The 25,161-nt window shown below is 41.1% G+C and overlaps 1 long non-coding RNA gene across 1 annotated transcript; it reads left to right on the forward strand.

Annotated features, from left to right (window-relative positions):
• Positions 1-221: 221 nt before the first annotated feature.
• LOC148121537 (uncharacterized) lies at positions 222-23,979 on the forward strand. Its single transcript, XR_015738290.1, has 3 exons — positions 222-433; positions 22,605-22,765; positions 23,751-23,979. It is a non-coding gene; the product is annotated as an uncharacterized LOC148121537 (long non-coding RNA).
• Positions 23,980-25,161: the final 1,182 nt, after the last annotated feature.

Below are 25,161 nucleotides of genomic sequence, written 5' to 3' on the forward strand. Positions count from 1 at the left end.
TATCCACAGCGTTATCCCCCCAGCACCTGCCTCATTTTGTGATGTCTGATTCAAAAAGCATGGCTTTCTACTCTCATCTAGCTCCCTCTTCCTAAAAGCTACTAAGATATCTAGCTGTCTTTGCCAATTTTGGTTCTCCTTCAAACTCCAAAAAAAAGATCCTTAATTGTTTCTGTGTGAGATTAGTTATTTATAAACTGTACTCTGCGTTCCCTAGAGACACAACTCATGATATAAACAGAAATAAGAGAAGACTCCTTCCAGCAAGGAGGACTTGGAAGATTGCCCTGCTGATAGTAAATTCTGCCCCTGCCATCATATAAAGCCACCTGTCAGAGATGTAGCTGACAGTCTGCAGCATTGCCTCCTCCTAGAAGGATCAGACTCTTCCTGCACTTCTCTCTGGAGCAGCAGACTTCCCTCAAGGAGACAAGTAAGTGGAAGAATAGGTGGGAAGCAGGGTGGACAGTAAGTTCAAAACTGAATAGATAATACAAAATAGAAACTGATGGGAAAGTTAAAGGAACCATTAGAAACACAGTGATTATGACATGGTGATACTACAAAAATAATTTGGTATGAATCTAAAGTTCACATTGCCAACTGCTCCGCTGAAAACATTAAATGAAGTCAAGCCCAAGGAAAACAGATTTTACTATCTATCTATGACTTCCATTTTCAAGTGTTAGTGATGTGAAGGACTTTTTATGTAACCCCAGGATAAAAAACTAAGCTTCTAACTGGGCAGTCTTCCTCTTCAAGCAAAGTTTCTTGCATTCTCACAAGTTTTAGTTGTACCTAAGACTTTTTCCTCTGGAGTCAGTAGATGCATTTTCTCTTTAGAAAAGCACATTACATGTTTTCAAGTGATTTGATCATTTTTAAGCATGTCTATAGAATTGGTAGTTTTTTGTGCTATCTTGGATTTTCATGTTTCTTCTCTTTCTGCATTGGACTTCCATTTCTGAAATTAGTACCTTGCATTTTAAATATTATCCATATGCTTTTAGGTCAAGTATTTACAATATTTAAGAATTACTAAATTGTAGAATTGTAGTATTATTTTTCTCCACTGAAATTGGGGTGTAGCACACTATCTCAAACCTCAGTCTGCATGTTCAAAGCAATGGGTATGATTACAGCACATATCTGAGAGTGATGTGTTAATGGCATAAACAACCACAATTGATATGTAGAACCAGTAAGAAAATATCAATTTAGAAATAATCACTCCTTCAGTTCCAATAACTTCTGAAGAACAAAGAAACAAGATTGCTTTATACCTTGATGATTAAAGAACATATGTATATAAGTACGGTTATTAAAAATGGAGACTTTTACCATTCTTCTCCATAGTAGTAAGTCTAGCTGAAGAGATCAGGAGAGGGAAATATTCAGAGAAATAAAGTAGTGAAACTGAAACCAAAGCAACCGCTGGCACAAAAGTTACACATAGAAACACCATGAGAGTAGTCCCTAGTCTGAAACTCACTTTTTGGCATAGGTTGAATAATGGTCACATACATCACCCTACACCAAAACAAGATATATCTGGGGAGCTTGAAATTAAGAGATGTTGTATGTGTGTGTTTATGATATTGCATAACATTTGTGTACCTGGAATGGGACTCAGTGTATGTGCATATTACTTCATTAATAAAAATTTTCAGTTTTCATTGCAAAATAATACTAGAAAACAGACTAAAAGATCGCTTTTACCCATCACGCTACTGAAGTTAAAATCTCCTTGAATGATTAAAAAAGAAATCAGACAGCACTATATGTGCTAAGCTATTAGGATATAGTTGTGAAGATATGAGTGGGAAAGAGTGGCATTTAGTATTGGACAACACTCGGGAAAACACTGGGAAGGCAAAGTAAACAGAGCTAAACTTACAGAGTTGAAATAACACAAGTTCCAGTTAAATTAAGAAAGGAGAGAAAAAGTGATAAGGAAACATAACTGACAATTCAAAAATAAAAGCAAGATAATTTCAAACTCAGATCACACATGTCTTATGGAGGAGCCTGTTACATCTCAATCTTAAGTTATATACTCTTACCATGACCCTGAATAATGCATGTGTGTATGTGTATGTTGTAGCAATAATTTGCAGTCAGCAAGTTGAAAGCAATATTTAAGAACAAATATCTGCAAGAGATCTTGAAAGTGACGTGTGAATATAGCTTAATTATATCTGTCTGTAATTGTGTTTGCTATTCTTGGATCAACTGGGAGCAGTAATGTAATTTCTGCAGTTATTAAACTTTGTTAAAGATATCTCTATCAGAACCTGAACAAGAAAAAAACTGCTGGAGGTTTCACCATTTTCAATAGTAATAATTACAACACTATATTGGCATAAAAACAGACTGTTGAGGGAGTGGTGAGGTGATTCGGGCCCGCGACAGGGGCCCGGCGAGGGGGAGCTAGGACTCTCCCCGACCCCATAGACTCCCAGGTCAGCCTGCTCTGCTGGCTCCACCCTGCTAGCTTCCCCGCCAGCCATCCCAGCTTCCATCCAGAGGGCCTTCGGAGTGGTGAGTTGATTCGGGCCCCCGCGGGCCCGGCGAGGGGGAGCTAGGACTCTCCCCGACCCCATAGACTCCCAGGTCAGCCTGCTCTGCTGGCCCCACCCTGCTAGCTTCCCCACCAGCCATCCCAGCTTCCATCCAGAGGGCCTTCGGAGTGGTGAGTTGATTCGGGCCCGCGGCAGGGGCCCGGCGAGGGGGAGCTAGGACTCTCCCCGACCCCATAGACTCCCAGGTCAGCCTGCTCTGCTGGCTCCACCCTGCTAGCTTCCCCGCCAGCCATCCCAGCTTCCATCCAGAGGGCCTTCGGAGTGGTGAGTTGATTCGGGCCCGCGACAGGGGCCCGGCGAGGGGGAGCTAGGACTTTCCCCGACCCCATAGACTCCCAGGTCAGCCTGCAGTGCTGTTTCCACCCTGCTAGGCTCTCCCACCTGCCATCCCAGCTTCCATCCAGGTACAAATTTCTATATTTCTCCCCTCCCACTGAGCCCATAAAATTTCCCCAGTTCAGCTGCCTTGCACACTGGGCCTGCTCTGTAGGGGCATCCCGGAAAGAGGCAGTGCCTGTGCTTCAATACCCTGCTTGGGGAAAGGTAGGCATTCTATCAGTGAACTCCCTGCCCAACAAGGGAACCTGACCCGATACCAGAAGTTCCAATAGAGAGCATTTGATCGAAGAGATGGGCAGACGCCAAGGCAAGACCTCCTCCAACAATCTGAAAAACAACATGAAAATATCAGATCCCAATGACCCTACAACAGAAGGATTTGAACACTCTAACCCAGATGAAGTGGAAAAAAGTGCCATTATGAAAGCAATAGAGTCCCTTAAACAGGATATGAATAACTCCCTTAAGGAACTGGTCGAGAAGTATAACAAAAAGTTTGAAGAAATGAGTATAGAAATGGATGAGAAATATAACAAAAAGTTTGAAGAAATAAGTAAATCCGTGAGTGATACCCTGAGAAACCAAGAAAAAACAATCAAACAAGTAAAGGAAACAGTCCAAGAATTGAAAACTGAAATGGAGGCAATGAAGAAAACACAAAACGAGAACCGGCTGGATATGGAAAACCTAGGTAAACAAGCGGAGACTACAGAATCAAGCATAACCAATAGAATACAAGAGATAGAAGAACGAATCTCAGATTCTGAAGATACCATAGAGAAAATAAATGCTCTGGTCAGAGAAAACGGCAGATCCAACAAATTCTCTTCACAAAACATTCAGGAAATCTGGGACACAATAAAAAAACCAAATCTAAGAATAATAGGGATTGAAGAAGGAGAAGAACTGCAGATCGAAGGCCCAGAAAATATATTCAACAAAATTATAGAAGAAAACTTTCCCAACCTAAAGAACGATATTCCTATGAAGGTTCAAGAAGCATACAGAACACCGAATAGATTGGATCAGAAAAAAACATCCCTGCGCCATATAATAATCAAAACACAAAACATAAATATTAAAGAAAAAATTTTAAGAGCTGCAAAGGAAAAAGGTCAAGTAACTCATAAAGGTAAACCTATCAGGCTCACACCGGATTTCTCTATGGAAACCATGAAAGCCAGAAGATCCTGGATAGAAGTACTGCAGAAACTAAGAGACCATGGATGCAAACCCAGACTACTATACCCAGCCAAGCTATTGTTCACTATCAACGGAGAAAACAAAATATTCCAGGATAAAAACAAATTTAAACAATACGTAGCTACTAATCCAGCCTTACAGAGAATATTAGAAGGAAAATCACTACCGAAGGAATCCAACATTCCCAACACGATCTACAATAACTCGAACATCTAGCGACCATTCACAAGCACAAATCAAAGAAGAAGAACACATACACTCTACTACCTAAAATAAAAAAAAAATGATGACCGGAGTCAACAACCACTGGTCATTAATATCTCTTAATATCAATGGACTCAATTCACCTATAAAGAGGCACAGACTTAGAGATTGGATACGAAAACAGGATCCAACATTCTGCTGTTTACAAGAAACACACCTCAACCACAAAGACAGACACTTACTCAGAGTAAAGGGTTGGGAAAAGGTTTTCCAAGCAAATGGACCTAAGAAACAAGCGGGCGTGGCCATTCTAATAACTAACAAAATCGACTTCAAACTAAAATCAATCAGAAGAGATGGAGATGGACATTTCATACTCATAACTGGAACAATTCATCAGGAGGAAGTCTCAATCCTGAATATCTATGCTCCTAATATAAAGGCATCCACATATGTAAAAGAAACTCTTCTAGAACTCAAGGCAGTCATCAAACCACACACACTAATAGTAGGAGACTTCAACACTCCTCTCTCACCAATGGACAGGTCAATCAGACAGAAACCAAACAGAGAATTGAGAGACCTATTGGAGGTATTGAATCAAATGGACTTAACAGACATCTATAGAACACTCCACCCAAATAGGAAAGAATATACCTTTTTCTCTGCAGCTCATGGAACCTTCTCGAAAATTGACCACATACTCGGTAACAAAGCAAACTTCCACAGATACAAAAAAATATTAGTAACTACCTGTGTCTTGTCAGATCACCATGGACTAAAATCAGAATTCAACAACAATGCTCCCCCCAGGAAGCCAACAAACTCATGGAAACTGAACAGTCAACTACTAAATCACCCCTGGGTCAAGGAAGAAATAAAGAAAGAAATTAATCTCTTCCTTGAATTTAATGAAAACAAAGACACAACATACTCAAACCTATGGGACACTATGAAAGCAGTGCTAAGAGAAAAGTTCATAGCACTAAGTGCCCAATTAAAGAAAGCGGAGAAAGCACACATTGGAGACTTAACAGCACACTTGAAAGATCTAGAAAAAAAAGAAGCTGATTCACCCAGGAGGTCTAGAAGACTGGAAATAATCAAACTGAGGGCTGAAATCAACAAAATAGAAACAGAGAAAACAATCCAAAGAATCAATGAATCAAAAAGCTGGTTCTTGGAGAAAATCAACAAGATTGACAAACCCCTATCCAAGTTAATCAAACGGCAGAGAGAGAACATGCAAATTAATAAGATCAGAAATGAAAAGGGGGACATAACCACAGACACAGAGGAAATTCAGAGAATCATTAGATCTTACTATGAAAGTTTATATGCCACAAAGTTGGAAAATGTAAAAGAAATGGACATTTTTTTAGATAAATACCATATACCAAAGTTGAACCAAGAACAGGTGAACAATCTAAATAGACCTGTTAGTCGCGAAGAGTTAGAAGCTGTTATCAAAAATCTCCCTACCAAAAAAAGCCCAGGACCAGATGGTTTCAATGCAGAATTCTACCAGAACTTCCAGGAAGAGCTAATACCTATACTCCTTAACGTATTCCACAATATAGAAACAGAAGAGTCACTGCCTAACTCCTTTTATGAAGCTACAGTTACCCTAATACCAAAACCACACAAAGACACAACCAAGAAAGAGAATTACAGGCCAATCTCACTCATGAACATCGACGCGAAAATTCTCAATAAAATACTGGCAAACCGAATCCAAGAGCACATTAGAAAAATTATCCATTATGATCAAGTCGGCTTCATTCCAGAGATGCAGGGCTGGTTCAACATACGCAAATCTATCAATGTAATCCATCATATAAATAAACTGAAAGAAAAAAACCATATGATCATCTCACTAGATGCTGAAAAAGCATTTGACAAAATTCAACACCCATTTATGATAAAGGTGTTGGAGAGACTGGGGATACAAGGATCATACCTAAATATAATAAAAGCAATATACAGCAATCCGACAGCTAACATCAAACTGAATGGAGAGAAACTCAAAGCCTTTCCACTAAAATCAGGAATGCGACAAGGCTGTCCACTCTCTCCATACCTCTTCAATATAGTGCTTGAAGTTCTAGCAATAGCAATAAGACAACATAAGGGGATCACGGGGATTCGAATTGGAAAGGATGAAGTTAAACTTTCGTTATTTGCAGATGATATGATAGTGTACATAAGCGACCCCAAAAACTCTACCAAAGAACTCCTACAGCTGATAAACACCTTTAGTAACGTGGCAGGATACAAGATCAACTCCAAAAAATCAGTGGCCCTCCTATACAAAAAGGATAAAGAAGCAGAGAGGGAAATCAGAGAAGCATCACCTTTCATGATAGCCACAAATAGCATAAAATATCTTGGGGTTACTCTAACCAAGGAAGTGAAAGACCTATTTGACAAAAACTTTAAGTCTTTGAAGAAAGAAATTGAGGAGGATACCAGAAAATGGAAAGACCTCCCCTGCTCTTGGATTGGGAGAATCAACATAGGAAAAATGGCAATTCTACCAAAAGCAATCTATAGATTCAATGCAATCCCCATCAAAATCCCATCAAACTTCTTCACAGACCTTGAGAGAACAATAATCAAGTTTATATGGCAAAACAAAAAACCCAGGATAGCCAAAACAATCTTATACAATAAAAGAACTTCTGGAGGCATTACCATCCCTGACTTCAAACTCTATTATAGAGCTACAGTATTGAAAACAGCTTGGTATTGGCATAAGAACAGAGAAGTCGACCTATGGAATCGAATAGAAGACCCAGATATTAACCCACAAACTTATGAACACCTAATTTTCGACAAGGGAGCTAAAGGTATACAATGGAAGAAGGAAAGCATCTTTAACAAATGGTGCTGGCATAACTGGATGTCAACCTGTAAAAAAATGAAAATAGATCCATATCTATCACCATGCACAAAAATCAAGTCCAAATGGATTAAAGACATCAACATTAATCCGTCCACTTTGAACCTGATAGAAGAGAAAGTGGGAAGTAGTCTACAAGATTTAGGCACAGGAGGCCTCTTCCTAAGTAGGACCCCAGCAGCACAGACAATAAGAGAAACAATGAATAAATGGGATCTACTGAAACTGGGAAGCTTCTGTAAAGCAAAGGACACTGTCAGTAGGACAAAAAGGCTGCCTTCTTGTAAGCTTCCGCACTTTTCTGTGGACACCCGAACCTCGAAACAGGCGCGCGCTTTCCCTGACTCGAGCCCACGAGAACGGACGCATGTCCTAGGGGTTTGAACACATGACACACACACACAAAGAGACCGGCTCATCTGCCAAGGAGCAAGTGGCAAATGGCAGCTTTATTAAGCATAAGTCGGGTATATATACTGTGGGGCAAAAAGACACCAGCCCCCCATCAGGATCAAGGAAAGAGAAAAGTCAGGGGGCCACACCCAAGGTCGGAGAGCAGCTGAACAGAGAAAAGAGGAAGCCAGGTGGGCTGCTCAGGCTCAGAGAAAAGCTGACCCAGGAACCTTGCCTGCGGGCGAGAACCTTGCTTGCAGGTGGAATTACCATGATAGAAGAGTTCTCTCTGAGCTACACCTTTGGGCCGTAAGTGAAATAAACATAACAGGAGAGGGCAGTTCTATGCTACACCCTCAAGCTGCTGCAGTGGAACCAGGAAGCAGAACAGCCCTGCATAGCACCTCGGGAAAAATGGGGAACTTGTGTACCTACACCTTCTGACTGGGAGAAGATCTTCACCAACCCCTCATCAGACAAAGGTCTGATCTCCAAAATATACAAAGAACTCAAGAAACTAGGCACTAAAACTCTAATTAACCCAATTAAAAAAATGGGGTACTGAACTTAACAGAGAATTCACAACAGATGAACTTCGAATGGCCAGAAGACACTTAAGGTCATGCTCAACCTCCTTAGCGATCAGGGAAATGCAAATCAAAACCACTTTGAGATACCATCTTACACCTGTCAGAATAGCTAAAGTCAAAAACACCAACGATAGCCTATGCTGGAGAGGATGTGGGGTGAGGGGAACACTCATCCATTGTTGGTGGGAATGCAAACTTGTGCAGCCACTGTGGAAATCAGTGTGGCGGTTTCTCAGGAAACTGGGAGTCAACCTCCCTCAGGACCCAGCAATACCACTCTTGGGAATATACCCTAAAGATTCCCTAACATACTACAAAAGCATTTGTTCAACTATGTTCATAGTTGCACTATTTGTAATAGCCAGAACATGGAAACAACCTAGGTGCCCCTCAATAGAAGAATGGTTAAAAAAGGTGTGGAACATATATACATTAGAGTTTTACTCGGCGGTAAAAAACAATGACATCTTGAATTTTGCATGCAAATGGATGGAAATAGAAAACGCTTTACTGAGTGAGGTAAGCCAGACCCAAAAAGAGGAACACGGTATGTATTCACTCATAAGTGGATTCTAACCATAATTAAAGGTCTTTGAGCCTATTATTCGTGATCCTAGAGAAGCTAAATAAGAAGATGAACCTGATGAAGATTATTTAGCTATCCACCAGGAGGTAGGAAATAGACAAGAGTCCCAGGTAACCTCGGGTTCATGGGGGGGTGGGAGGGTCGATGGAGGGGGAGAGGGCTAGAGAGAAGGGAGTAGGGGAGGAACGGGGAAAGCTTGGTGGCCGGGGATGGGGTGGGGGAGGGAGGTAGGATGAATATGGGATCAGGGAACAATATATTTCAACTAAGGGAGCCATTTTAGGGTTTACAGGAGACTTGATTATATATGGCATCCCAGGTCCAAGGAGAAATCCCCCAGATTGCTCTCTGGACAGAGGAGAGGGTGCCTGAATCGGCCGTGGCCCATGACCATACTGATGTATATTTTGCTTATCACCATAGATCCTTCGTCTGGCGAAGGACGGCTATGCAGTCGGAGGCCCACATTGGAGCACCGGATTGAGCACCCCGAGGTCCGGAGGGGGAGCGGAAGGAGGAGGAACATGAAAGACGAAATCAGTACTGTGAGGGATGCTATCACCCACTGATACAAGGGAACGGATCTGATGAGAATTTACCAGGGCCAGTCGGACTGGGACTGAACGAGGACGTGATCTAGCCAGATTCTCGGAATTTGGCCGGATTCTCTGACTGTGGCTGGCCCGGGGTCTTTCTGAAAAGCCATTGACTATGACACTGGGACCTGTTTCCTCTGCATATGCTGGATTTTGGGGATCCAGTCTGTTTGGACGCTCGCCTTCCTGGACCTGGAGGGAAGGGGAGGGAGCTGGAGCTTCCCACAGGGCAGGAAACCCTGACTGCCCTGGGGGACGGAGGGGAAGGAGGGGGGGAGTGGAGGGAGTGGGAGGGTGTTGGGGGGGGGGGCGGAAATGGAAACTTTTATAATTTAATAAAATTTACTAAAAAAAAAAAAAACAGACTGTTGATCAATGGAATCAAATTGAAGACCCAGACATAAATTCACACACCTATGGAAATGGTGGAAGACTAGCTCCATTGGCAAAACACCAGGGCTACCATCCACTGACAGCCATTGGGATTCTGGAATATAAAGCTATATAAATCATTTAAGATATTCACTCTTGAAAGCACTGCTGCCTATACCATGCTCTAACTAACTGAGATAACTGGCCCGCTAAGACTGATAACATTTTATTTCTCAATAAACATCTCTATTATGAAATAACAAATTATTTTGACATCTGGTATATCCATATTCCTAGCATATAACAGTTAATATTTTATTCCCTGTTGAAATAGAGCTCTGTCACTAATGGTAATGTTGAAAACTCAAAAACATACAATGGTAGATATGACGGAGATTACAGTTTGTGCTCAGATTTTCACGGCCATTGACCTTACATTGTAAACCATTGAGGAGTTCCCTATGCCAGCTAATACAAAACCCAGATGAATTTTCAGAAAGAAATGTCCATTTGTAGCATAGTTATAGAGGGTAGATAAACCCAAAGGGTAGCTTCACTGTGATGGGTGTGCATTGTGCTTTGGCTTTAAAAGAAAGAAAATTGCTTAGTGAACAGAACTAAAAGTTGGGTCCTTATGGCATTATGGAAATAAAATATTAACCATAGCTTTAAAAATAAATTTCCACACTATAGGTTTTTTTTTCAAGTATGTGCGTTAATCAATGGAAAGGCAATATTATTCAGAAAAATAAGTTTAGGCAAAGCTCATTTAGGAAAGATCAAGTGGCATCATAGTGTAGACAAAATGATGGACTTTGAGAGGGGAAATCAAAGTGGTCCATGTCAGTGTTTGTTACAAATACCTCTTTCTTGATATCTTGCAACTCAAAATAATGTCATTAAAAAATAACTTTTCCTCTTTTATGTAAAATCACTTTTCTGTAATGAACTTGCAAATTAAAACTATTGCTTTACCTCTTTGATTTTCTCTAGCAATTTATACCTCCGACCTAAGCATCACACGAATCTAGATGGAATCAAAGCATGTGAAAAAAATGATGAGCATTCTAAAACTGCCAAGCCCACGACAAATCAAAGATGGGCTCATGTGTAGTCACAGACCAAAAGAAATAAAATCACTTAGCAAACCTGCTGTAAACACAGTCCTACAAGAACAAGATACAAAAGAGAGACGTGATCAAATTTAAAGTTTGAAGTCAACAGTAATGTGGCTATGACAGATACCAATACCATAGAAATCTAGCTACATACTACTCAAAACCACCCTACTGACTTTACAAATAAGCCTTAAAACTAAATGTTTGCTGTTGATTATTAGAGTTTTATAGTAAATTTCAAATGTAGATAGCTTGATTCCTTTCATTTTTATTATCTTTAAGAAATTATTCAGCTACTCTTGGTTCTTTGCACATCTATAGAAAAATTTAAAACCACTTAAAATTTACTTTAAAACCTAGAATTTTCATTGGTACTGAAATCAATGCGTAGATATTTTGATTTTTAGTACAAAGCAATGTTTTCCAATTCTTGAACATGTAATAACTCTTCTTTCATTTAGATTCCTTTCCTTTTCTCTTTGCAGTGTTTTACAGTAAAATGAAGCCTCAAAACAACTTCATTGATATCCTTAACCTATAACAAAACTGTTCAAAGTTTTCGGTAGGAAATAAACAATGTTTTCAATAAATGTTGTTTGAAAAAATAGTGAGCTGTACTACGCAATAAGAGGATCCTTATTTATCATCTCATACAAAGGCAAATATTAAAGAAAAGTAGATCATAGACTTAATGTAAAAAAAATTACTGATTTCTTAGAAAGTCACATCAAAACATCTGCATGGCAGTGGTTATGCAAGAGATGTTTAATAAACAAATTCATTAGTTCATTAAATTAAACAATTTAATTTAAATTAAACAATTAAATAATTATTAAATATATTTATTGAAGCATGAAAATTGTTACGGTGAGAAAACAACTAAGAAAAGGAAATATCAAGGTACAAATCAAGAGAAAGTTTTCCTGAAGGTGTCTAGCCAAAGATTTAAATACATAAAGAAATGTGAAAAATCAAAAGTAGAAAAAAAATGAAAACAGGTATAATATTTGAAAATAAATTTCATATGAGAATAGATGTTAAAAATTAATAAGAACATTAAAAAATTCATATGGTCCCACAAAAATGAAAATTAAACCCCAAAGTGAAATCATAGCACATACTGTCAAACGTCTAGCAATACCAGTTAGTACCAGCAGGTGGCAGATGGCCAATTCACGGGCAACCTGTGAGGATAACAGATGGTGAGGTCACCAGAAAACTGCCAACTGAAAACTGGGTGACATCCAGACCCAGGCTGCTGCCAAGGGCGGTGGCCCTACTGCAGCCAGGATCTGTGTTGATATCCATGGCTCCTGTCGCCAAGAGGGTCATGTGGATTATTGGAGTCTGGGCTGCCAGCTGGGGCTGTATTTGTGTGGGAGGGCCACACTGCCACTGGGGTCATGCTGATCTGGGTGGCCTGTGCTGCTACCTGGGGCCATGGTGACATACATACCTAGGCTGCTGCCGAGGTTCATGTCTGGGTCAGTGGTCCTGTGTCCTTGAAGGAGTCCGGGGGGGGGGGGAGGTATGCTGCAGCCAGGGCCATACAGATCTGAGTGGCCTGTGCCTCCACCTGGTGACATCCAGACCCGGAATCCTGCGAAGAGCCATGTCTGGGTTGGTGGTCCTATTATTGCCAGAGTCTGTGTTGAAGTTCGGGCCTATGTTGCTACCAAGAGCCATGTGGATGCCCAGGTTGCCACCTGAGTCCATGTTGGTATCCAAGGAACAAGCTACATTCAGGGCAATGCAGACCTGTTTGGCCTGCAATGCTACCAGATGCCATGGTAAGTAATATCGGGGCCAGAGCTACAACTAACGGCCATGTCTGGGTTCATGTCCCTAACAAAGTCAGGGTCAGTGCTGCTGTCTAAGGTTCCTGTCACCATCAGAGACTGTATGGATGCCCAAGATCTAGAGCCAAACTGGTGTCTGAGGACCACACTGCCACCAGGCTGTGCCCATCTGAGTGACCTACACGGCCACCTGGGGCAATGGTGGCATCCAGATTCAGGCTGCTGCTGAGAAACATGCCTGGGTCCATGGTCCCACCACAGATGGGGTCTGCTTTGCCACCAAAGGTTACATGGAACTCTGAGGTCGAGGCCACAACCTGTGGTCTTGCTGGTGTCCAGGAGCTATGCCACCACCAGAGCCATGCTGATTTGTGTGGCCTGGCTTTCACCCAGAGCAAGGATGTCCTCCAGGTCCAAGCTGCTGCCGAGGTTCATGTCTGGGTCTGTGCTCCTGCTACAAATGGGATCTGTGTTGATGGTGGTGACCCCGGTTTCCCCATCGGGCCATGGGAACCACTCAGTGATGGAATGAGGGGGCCATATTGAGCAGGCCCTGCCCTTCGCTGACCTTGGCCCTGGGATAGCTTGTTCTGCCAGTGTTGGACACTGCAGCAAGAGTGCTGGCCCCAACCCTCCTGGAAGAACTGACCTCTTGCACTAGAGAGACATGGCCCCACCCCTCATCACAGGCAGGGGAGAGCTGATACTGATGCCATAGACACAGGGGAGCTGGCTCTGCCCTTCACCTAAGGCCCCAGTGGCATGGACTGACCAACTCAACAACCACCCTGGCCCACACTGGGCGTGGAGTTGGCCCATCCTAATATCCACCTTCTCTAGGACCTGATGTGAGTCAGCGACCATAGACTCCCCATGACTTGGGGCAGTTGCAGGATCCTGTGATGATGGAGTACCAGAAACCAGAGGCTTTAAAACAAACCAGTGATTCATTGCAATGAATATTTGCAAGTAAAGCTTACTGGACAAAAGGGTAGGCTGCATGACACACAAGGTTCCCAGTGGCACCAGGACTAATGAAGAGGTGTTGGAGGGAAGAGAGTTAATTTGCTGTTGTTTTTCTTTTGGTTTTTGTTATTTTGGGGTTTTTGTTTTGTTTTTCTCTGTGTTTGTCTCCTTATTTTGGTTTGGTTTTGTTATTTTTAATTTTCATTTGGAAGGCTGTTGCAGGAGGAAGAATATGGAAAGATTGGAGTTGAGCAGAATTGGGGTGCATGCTGTGAAATTACCAAAGATACAATAAATAAATTAGGTCGAAAAATTTTCAAAAAAAAAAAAGGAAAGGAAGCACTACATCAGTACTTGAAACTAAACTTCTATTTGCCATGTTATCCTGATAGGTGTCTACAGATGAGGATGAAAATATATGTTTACTAACCATACAGTTACAAATATTCATAATAAAATGAACAAGAACAATAGAATGAATCACTTCTAATACCTAGCAACTAACTGTTAAAAAGATGCTACATCACAGCCAGTTTTGTGTTTTATAGAGCAGTACTATCTAGTGAAGGGTCTCAGTGCGTACAGGCATCTGTTGTGAAGTGAAGGATCTGAGTTCAATCACGGATGCACATGGACAGAAGAGAGAACTGATTGCTGTTAGTTGTCCTCCAACTTCCACACACATGTAATGTCATGTGTGCCCGTGGACATGCACAGCAGAAATAGATAAATAGATATGCAATTAGAAGTGTTAAGCACTCGCTAAGTGGAATAGGATCGGGTTTCCAGTTCATCCTCCATGATAGACCCTAGGGATAGCTACAGATTCAACAACAAAAGTCTAGCTTTGCTCTGTTTCCTAGACATGAGAATTCCAACTTACTTGAAAGATTAATTCATCCAAGATTTTCCTTTTGAGAACTGGTACACAACTATGTTCACTGATGCTCCATTCACAATAGCTAAGGAGCATAAACGGCATAAATGCCTTTCAACTGATGAATGGGTATTGAAAATGTAGTACATATACACTATGGAATGCTATTCAGCTATAAAGAAAAATGAAACCATAAAATCTGTAGGCAAATTCCATGTGAAACTAGAAAAGATTTACTGGGTGAGGTAAAAACTAGACTCAGAAAAAACTGCCATACGTCCTCTCTCATCAGAAGTTCCTAGATACAAATCTTCAAATGTGAGAAATATCCTGGAGTAATACCAGAAACTAGGATAGTAAAATAAGACCATTGATAGGAAAAGGAGTTTGTAAAACAATAGAAAGTGGTATAGTGAGATAAAAGTCATCTAATCAGGTAAATGGGGAAAGGAACTCTAAATGGAGAGGGAAGGAGGAACATGCAGAAGAAGTTGGGAGGGGAAAACAATAGTAAGGATGTCTGGAAAAGTCACAAGACATCATATTATTAACTAAGGAGACACCTGTAATGCATGTAGTTATTTGTATAAATACACATATATAGTTTCAGTGAACTTTTCTCATCTGGGCTGACAATGCTCCCTCCAAAGTCAAAGACCACCTACCAAAATCTCTAACACTAAACATGAGAAGCCCTTTTATTATTTGCTGATCAAGGTTGTCAAAAGACTCTCAAAGCATGCCGCCTGTCGCTTTTAGTTGCCCCTCAGAGGTAGAAGACAAGTTCCTGTTGCTGAACATCATGCACTTAGGAAACAGCTCCCAAGGACCCTGACCTTGGACTAACCCAAATGCTCGACCCCTGACAACTAGATTTCATGGTATCAGAAGACATCATGCATGCTTCCAAAGGCAGGAGGCAACCGGCAGTCCTACCCAGTGGTGATTCCTATGAACCACATCAACAGTCATGTGCAATAACCCTAAGGGTGAAGAAGTGGCATTCATAACTTGGTAGTAACCAACAGCTCTCTAATTGGACTTAACACCTGCTCAATAATAGGAAAACTATGAATGATACTAGAAATCTAGCTAATGACTCTCAGGGCTAGTGAAGGCATGGTTATTTGAGGAGAACCAACAACCACTACTTTCTCAGTGAGATTCTGCAAAAATTATGTGGTGGTTAAGTTCCAAAATTACTGTCTAGTATAGTTGCCAACAATTTCTGAGCAGTCAATAGTTTTGTTTTGTTTTGTTTTTCAAAGTTCACATTTGGAGCTCTCACCAGAATATGAGAAGGTGCACCATTTCAGCATCTGGCACACAAAAAAGCTGTCTTATACTAGTGCTGTTTGCATCACGATGTCATCTCAACTAGGTAGAGTTGTTGCTTCTTCCTGGAAACTTCAAAGATTACTACAGGAAAGGGATCTGTGGGAAAATCTATGTTCATCATGAAAAACTTAAACATCATTCATATAAACAAACATTTCATGAAGAATATGATATAAACAAAATAAGCATTTTTACTTAGCTTATGTGGTAAAAAGATCCATTCAAAGGTAAATTCATCCCTCTACATTAAAATTTCTGTAGGAGAAATTTTGGAAGGCAATATAACTAGAATACAATTAAGATTTGGATTCACCCTATTCACATGTGCCTCCTGTAATTTCTCCTGAAGAATCATCAATCACTTTTCCGCTTCAGCTGTTAATTCTCTGTGACTATTCAAGTCTTCATTGCAATCTAAGGTTTTGTTTAAATCGATTATTAGATCAGGTGTTATCCCAACAGCCAGTTGTAGACTGGAAGTGTCTCCTAATAATCTTTGAAAGTCATTAAGAGTCCGCAACCAGTCTCTCTGAATTTGTCCCTTTTGTGTTCTAATTTTCTGTAAACCCATTCTGTAATCTAGGTAATCAGCAGAATCTCCATTTTGAACCTTTTCAGGAGCAATTTGTAATCCCCATTTAGGCAAGACTTTCTTTACTTCTTCAAATATCCTTTCTAAAGTATCTATAATTGAATCAGTTAACAAATGTCACCCATGTAATGGTAGATTGTAGACTTAGGAAACTGCTTACGAATTATTTCCAATTGCTGACTGAAAAAGTATTGGCACAGGGTGGGGCTAGTGAGCACTTCCTGTGCTAGGATGGTCCACTGATATCTTCCGGTAGGCTGAGAATATAAGAAGGCACTGTGAAGGCAAACTTTTCTCTATCCTTTTCTTGTAATGGTATAGTGAAGAAACAATCCTTTAAATCAATAACTATGAGAGGCCATCCCTTTGGTAACAGAGAAGGCAGAGGAATTCCAGATTGTAGAAGGCCCATAGGTTGAATAACCTTGTTGATAGACCTTAGATCTGTCACCATTCTCCATTTTCCAGATTTCTATTAACAACAAATACAGGAGAATTCCAAGGGATGGTAGATTCTTCTGTATGTTGAGCTTCTAGTTGCTCTTTTACCAGCTGTTCCAAAGCCTGCAACTTTTCCTCAGATAGAGGCCACATATTGGTTTCTCAGTTAACCATTTTAAATGTAGGTCTGTTGGTACCTCTGAAGGGTTATCAATTGCTTTGTGTTCTTGTACAGCCCAACTGGCAGGTGTCCATCGTCTATAATATTTTCTAACATTTTCCTCAGAAACATAAGTTTTGGGAGCTGCAGGAATGTCATTCTGGGTATTCCATTGCTGCAATAGGTCACAACCCCACAAATTTATTGTAATAATTTCCATATATAACCTTAGTCTTCCTATTTGCCATTCTGGGCCTATGCATTCAACCTATCTCTTGCTTTGTTTTACACAAGATAGGGTTCCAATTCCTAGGAAATGAATGAACATCTTCCTATTGAAGAGGCCAATTTAGATGCCAAGATTCTGCAGTAATGATACTTACATGAGCACCCTGTCTAATTAGCCTTCAAAAAAGTCATTTATTCAAACTCTTAGTTTTGATTGTTGATCATTTATGAAAATCTGCCAAAATATACGTTTCCTCAGTCCTACTAGAGTTTTTGACCCATCCTTCACATTTAACCCATCATTCAGACCAGTATTGCTTTTAACAGCTGGCATTGGATTTTTTAATTTTCTTGGTGAGACACATTCTCCATCAAAACTGGGAATGAGTGGGCCAAATTCATCATGGGGGAGGCAGCAAAAGGCCCCACATGGTGTTTCCCGATGGTATCAGGTTGCCTTGTCTATCTTTCGTTGACCTACATTCATTGATTCAATGTTGCCCTTTGCCACACCTTCTACACACACCTGAAGGTTGAGTCCTCCTATTTCTGTCATTCCCAGAGGAGATATTATTTTTAGAAATCTGTTGTCAACAATCCCTTTTCAGATATCTCATTCTACCACAATTAAAACATTTGGTATTTTGATGTCTTCTCTTAACATTGAAAATTGCTTCTCCTACCCATGCTTCAGTACCATAGTCAAGTGTCTCAACATTCATTGTATGCAAGACCCATTCATCCATGGGTGCTGATCTGATCTTTAAAGGCCCAAGGATCCGTTTACACTCAATGTTGGGATTCTCATAAGCCAAAGATTCAACTATTATATGTCTAGCTGCTGGGTCAGTTACCCCAATTTGTACAGCCCTTGTTAGTCTTTGCAAAAAGTCACTAAAAAATTCTCTCTTACCCTGTTTAACCATAATATATGATTCCACTCTCTTTTCTGGTTCCTGAATCCTATCTCAGGCCTTTAAAGCTGCTGTGCTACATAGGGACAAGGTGTGGTCATCAAAAAGAGCTTGATCTTTAGCATCAGAGTCAGGTCCTTCGCCTAGAATTTGATCTCAGAAAATCTCAAGTCCGTTTGCTTTTTCCAGTTGCTCTAAAATTCTTGGCTCCTCTTTTAAAAAGCACCTCCAAAGTAATTGCTGTCTACTTTCTAGGACTACTGAGATTAACGGAGCCCAGTCTTGAGGCATTGCTTTGGTACTGAAAGCCCAGGTTTTGACCATCTTCCTAACAAAGGACGAATATAGTCTGTAAGCTACAATTGCTTGTCTAATTTCCTTACATTAGTCATATCATAGCATACGTATGGGCTCCCATGTATATTCTTTGACAACCTTAGGGTACTGGGGGACAGATACTTTTTTCTGTTGTTATTACTGGGAAGTCAGGCAGAACTCTGAGGAAGCTATCCTGGAGAATTTTATGTATCGATGAGGTTAAATTTTAGCTTTGTACCTTTTGTTCCTGGTCATCAAATTCGATAATTTCCTCAATTTTTTTTCAAATCGGTTTACCATTGCCTTTTGTAATATCTGGATTTCCTGTCCTGTTCTGCTCTAATGCCCTCATTGATGATTCCGAGGTATGAAGTCTGTCCAATAGAGATAATGTCTCATCCTTGGACATAATCTTTATAGCGTATTACCATCCTGTAGAGACCTTCCTTCAGTCAACCTGTCATACCTCTTTGACAGAGTCTGATTAATACATTCAACAGTGTAAATTCTCTCAAGTAATGTTTCAGCACCCACTCTCATTGATTGGGTTATATGTGCCAAATCATCTGTTTTCTTCTCCAGGGTGCTTAATTTTCCATTAAATGGAGATGTATACTTCTTGAGATTTTCAAACTCTTTCTTGAGAAATGTGGTTTCAGCCTGTAAAGACTACATCATTTCTAAAAAAATGCCTCATTATTAGCCCTATTGTCAAACCATTTTTTAAGAAAAAAATATCGAGGACAAAACTAATCCCCAGAATTAAGCTTAATGATGTAAAAGGGACATCACATAAGTCTTGTAAAACTGCACACATGCTGTAGATAAAGAGGTTATTTAAAGCTTGGATGTTCAGGTTGTCTAATATATTGACCTTTTAAATTAGCAACTTATGATCTATAGTTAGGATATTAAATCTTAATGGTGGCTTAATTAGCTGAATTAGGTGCAATAATCATTACCTGTCAATAGGTATCATGGGCCACATATAAAACTAACCCAGTGGGGCATAGCAGTGCATGTGAGTTCACGTGGCCAGTCTGAAATCTGATTTTAGAGTGAAATGATGAAAGATAAATCACAGACTGTGTGCTCTGCAGATGTCTTTAGAGCAGTGAAATAGGCAAATGCAAACAAATCATTAGAAAGCTGCGGAACAGCTGGCTCAGACCAGGGAAGCCTGCACCTCCCCCAGATTTCTGTGGTGCATCCTGGCAGAAGATACATGGGGACTTGAAGCCAATCCAAGGCATGTAAAGAGAAAATATAAAGAATTGCAACTGATCCACAGCAAGAAAAGCTGCTGTGTGAGATTCTATATTGAACTGCTGATTCCACACACAGGTCATGGCTGGCTAAGGGAGAGCTCATGCCAAGCTGGGTGCAGTAGGCAGCTGAGCCAGGGGGTTCTAAAACCAAATGTTGGATGCCAGTTGAAGGCGTAAGTCACAAAACAATCCCACACCAGTTTGGAATTATGATTAATAAAAGGGTTATTTATTTAAAAGGAGGCAAGAAAGCGAGAGCAGGGATGCCACCTCTTTTAAAACAAAAGAGCCCATTCCGAAGTGGGCTGGTATCTTAAAGGCTATTGGCTGAAGGAGCAGAAGGAGATCCCACAGGACACTGGCCTGTATTCAATCAATTATATTTTAAATAAAGGCTAACTGGCAGGCAGAAAGTATAGATGGGACAACCAGATAGGAAGTAGAGGTGGGTCAATGAGAACAGGAGAATTCTGGGAAGGAGGAGGCCCCTTCCTCTACAGTCCTGACCTGAACACAGAAGAAGCAAGATGTGACTGCCCCGCTGAATGAGGTACTGAGCCATGTGGCTAGCATAAATAAGAATAATGGGCTAATAATCGACTATATAAGTTATAAGAGTTAATAAGAAGCCACTCAGTTTATAACTAATATAGACCTCTGTGTGATTTCTTTGGGACTTAATGGTTGCGGGAACTGGGCAGGACAGAAACCTTGACAACAACACAGAACTGAAGTTCCCTTTCTCCTTGAATAGAAGCCACTGAGAACATCTTCAGTCTGCCTGTCTCCCCACAGTTTAGCAAAGAGTTTAGCATCTCTTGAGATGCTTTAAAGAATATTATTCAAGAATCTTTTTCATTGAGGTGGAATTATGATTTGAAAATTCAACATACAATAACAGTAACAACAAAAAGATTTTGGTGTTATAATCTGCTAACCTAATCTGTCACCTGGGTACCCTGTCCCTTTAAGAGACAAGCTCCAACTGCTCACAACCTCCTCCTTGGATCTCCTACCTCCTCTCCAGCCTGCGCTCCCTCTTCCTGTCCCTCTTCTGAAGAGGTAACTATTACCTCTCTACCCCTCCCCTCGCCTCTCTCTCTTCTCCCCACTTCTCCCTTTTCCCCTGCCTTCTCTTTCCGCTCCATAAACCACTAAATAAACTCTAAACCTAAACTCTCTCTGCATGACACATCTGTCTGTCTCCCATCAAGGCCTCAGGCCACCCACCAGAGACCCACTGAGTCCTTGGATGGCCTGCAGCTGCCCTGCTGAGACCTCAGGTGACCCACCGCTGCCACTCATTGGACCAACCTTGCATCACTCACATGTCTTTATAAATGATAACATTGGTGCATGACTCAGCCAGGCCCTCTCCATGTTCCCTCCTGTTGACTGAGGACAGGTGGAGACTCTCGACTTTGGATCACTTTCCAACCTTCTGTGTCTGTTCCATTGCTGCAAATGGTAAGGTTCCCTTCTCCAATCGTCTTTCACTCACATTCACCTCTGGTTGTTTCTCATGGCTACAGACTGGGATTTGGCACTGCTGCCACTACCACTGCCACCACTACTCCGACTTTTTTGTCCTTTATTCGAATCACTCTGAAGTGGTCCTGTCGCCGATGTTTGGACTTTTTGACCTCTATAGAATCACTCACAAGTGGTCCTTTCCGGCCCCCAGTTCCTGTACTTATGATCTTAAAATTGGCTTGGCCTAGCTCTCAACCCTCACACTATTCCAGAGACATCCTGATCCATTGCCTTTGGATTTTCGCCTTTCTCACATTTTTAGCCATGGGAAACAAACTTTCAAAAACTATCTATCCAACTTCCCCCCAGTATGTCTTTTACAGACCCTAAAACTCCAGCCTTACTTAGACATTCCTAGCGTACCCACCTTTGCACTAATAAATGACCTACATGCTTTTAAACAGCAACCTAAAGCAAACCTACCAGCAAACAGGACTGCCAGTGTCCTGCAGACATCTCACACCTACTGCTTTTCCTTTTGATGGACAACCCATCCCCATCTGCCTCTAAATGTTCTTTTTCTTGCTTATATTCCTTTTCTCATTCCTATTCCTTCTATTCTCTCTTTGCCATCGCTACCACTGGTCCTGCAGAAACCGGCAAGATTAGTTGAATTCACAAGGCGACTGCTTCCAGTACCAGCTCTCGCTCCCAGCCACAGACAGTGGTGCAGCAGATCGAGGACACAGTGGTTCATGGTGCTAAGTAATTTTCCTCTCTACTTCACGTATGAAAGAATGTGTGAATGGTGTGGCCACATGAATGTAATTCTGTTTTAAATGTATGTTCTAGATGGCCTCTACATTCTCTTGTTAATTTTATCTGTGTAAAATTCCCACCGCAGCTCAAAAAATGTGGTCTCACCATACAACACATGACTGCCTTCATTTTAGCTAAGGTCAGGTGACCTCACCACTGTCTTTACTAAGAACAGATCAAGTGACCAAATCTTGCCATCTTTACTGAGGTATTCCTTGCCTAGTCTCGTGGTTTACTTATATTTTTGTCTCTAAATTCCTCTTACTAACTTTGCTACATGTGTGTTTTGCGCAGTGGCATGCTTTCTGTAAGGTCCACCAAAGCATCCATTTTGTCCAACTCCTGTTTAGTGTGTGTGTGTAGTATGTGTGTGTGTGCATGTATGTGACTTGGGTTAACTATGTATAAACCTAAGTTAGCTTTAACTCTGTTCATATGTATATAAAACTTAAATTCAACTGGCTGTAAATGTATACATATTTACTATTAAATGTAGTAATTATATGTTCATTGTCTCTCATTCCAGACTGAGAAAACAACAAGTCTCATTTTTTAAATTGGTCCAAGAGACACCAGATAGTTCCATACCACAAATCTTGGACAGGAATAAAGCAACCAACTACACCAGGATGTGACCAGCACCCACCTTTCTCAGCCACACCCTAAGAAAGACTTTCATGTCCATAAGTAAGCACAAAACATTCTTAAGAATCCATCACCCCAATTCCTTTAACCAGATGTGCCTAACTCCCTGCCTTTTTTTTATAAGAAAAAAATGAGACTGTTGTAATCTGCTGGCCTGGTCTGTTACCTGGGAACCCTGTCCCTTTAATACAATCCCTGCCCACTCCCAAATTTCCCTTAGGTCTCCTGCCTGCTCTCCAGCCTGCTTCCTCTCTTTTAGTGACTCTTCTGAAGGCACAACTACTGCATCTCTCTTTTTTTCCCCCTTCTCCTCCCCCCACCTACACTTTCCCCTCCATAAACCACTAAATAAACTCTATACCCAAATTCTCTCTGCATGCCTTATCTGTCTGTCTCCACTGAGGCCTCAGGCCACCTGCCAGGAGATCCCTTGAGGGTGGCCCACTGCTGCCCACCGCCATCCCTCGTGGGACCGGCTTCAGGTCACTTACATGTCTTTATAAATGATAATAGTTGGAGCGAGGATAATCAGAATATTCTTGTTATTTCTGCACTCTAGACCTGAAACAGCCAGGACTAGAGTATTCATTTCTCCTTCTTTCCAGATGGTACAAATATGAGAAGGTCGTGGATGGAAGATAAGAAAGAGAGGTTCCAAGTAATTACAATCTAGTCAATGAACACTGAGACTTAGTTGCTCTCATACATGAACATACTTCAAAATATCATCTAAATCCATAATGTTCACTCAAAAAAAGTTCAAGGGTTTGTTTGCTAGTGGACATCTTTGTCAGCCTCTCCCAAAGATATATCCTAACTAGGCATAGCTTGAATCTGAAGGAGAAATGCCAAGCACCAATGCCAAGCCCATATAATGCAAATGCAAGTGATACTGAATGGTCTACAGTGCCTGTGGCGTGAATACATGGCTGAATGTCTGAACTTTCCTCAGTTTCCAACAGCACTGTGTTTGCTCTGATAAATCCCTTTATTAAATAACAGCTTACATCAGCTTCCCACTTTTCAGAGTCGCCGAGCCTGGGAGGAGCCTTGAAGAAGGAGATTGTTCACTGGGCTCCCTACACAGCACTACTCCATCCATGCTGAGCACTGACTCCACACTACGCTGCTGAGGGAAATTAGTTCACAAGAAATGAAGGTTCATTTGGGGGTTAAGTCCATTGAACCTCTCATGGTCCAGAAAGATAAACTATGGCAGGCAAAAGCCTGGCTAATTAGATCTGAGGGTAAAATAAAATAACTCACATATGTAACTGCTGCACGTTCATTATGCTTTGGGAAGAAAGGGAGGGAGAAGAAGCACCATAAAGAGGGATCTCCACAAAGTTTTCAGTCTATATGGGTATACAGACAAGTCAGCAATCCCATAAGTGTTAGCAATAGTATCAAGCATGCAGTTCACAGAGTCACAAAACTGGCAGATCTGGTAAGGAAGCACCTTATGTCTCAGATGGTGTGGCTGTGTTGGTAGCTATACTAACCTGCCCCTGCAGGCTTGATTTTCATTAGCATTTATACAGTTGAGTTAAATGGAACCTCTTTGGGGGACTTTGCTTTTGACTTCAACAGGGTGGCCAAATGAGAATTTTTCTCTCTGAAGTAAGTGACTCAGGCCTTTTTCCTATCTAAACAGTTAATTTCCTGGGCTGTGATCTTATGTTAGTTAAAACCAAGGTGAAGGATAAGTACAAAATATTAGTCGTTTGTTAAGTTAGATCAGAAGACCAGTAGATAACACCTTCCTGAATCTGTTGTTAGAGCAAACATATTGCCTCCTGTTTGGGGCTCCTTTCTTATTAGTGAGTTCTCTCAACAAACTTGTGAGGGACTAGTTTTATGTAGATTTTGACTATAAGAACAAAGGTTTGACTGACTGAATGCTTTCACACAAGGGCTGCACTCTGGGGAAGGTGTCCGGTTGCACTATAGGAAAAGTCAGGTTTATACACTGCTGGGATACAACAGAAGGAGAAATGCCATGATTTCACGAGGTTTTTACAAGACTGACAGTGACTTATTCAGAAGACAGGTGTTCCCATAGCGCTGCAAAATGGGTTGTCCCATGTGGGTGTGAATGTGTACACTTCCCATGGATTGTCTATTGGTCTGTCAGCTGTGCATTCATTGAATAATACTTGTGGGCTCATGACAACCAGAGCTCTGTGCTCTACCTTAAGATTCTTCAGTGAAGAGAAAATAAGATGTCTGGGGATATGTACAAGGCCCAAGAGTGTGGGATAACAAAAGGAAGAAGTCTACAGATGGTTAAGAAGCCCAGACATGAGGACAGAAATACATCTTTCTGAAAGAAAACCTTTAGAATTGGGGTTTGGAAGATGGATATAGGGGAATATGGAGACATTTTTTCCAAAGTAGGGAAAAGGGCATTTATCAGGGTGATTAAAACTGGGAATGGA

The sequence above is a fragment of the Myodes glareolus genome, chromosome 7, assembly GCF_982192425.1.
Source record: "Myodes glareolus chromosome 7, mMyoGla1.1, whole genome shotgun sequence".
NCBI lineage: Eukaryota > Metazoa > Chordata > Mammalia > Rodentia > Cricetidae > Myodes > Myodes glareolus.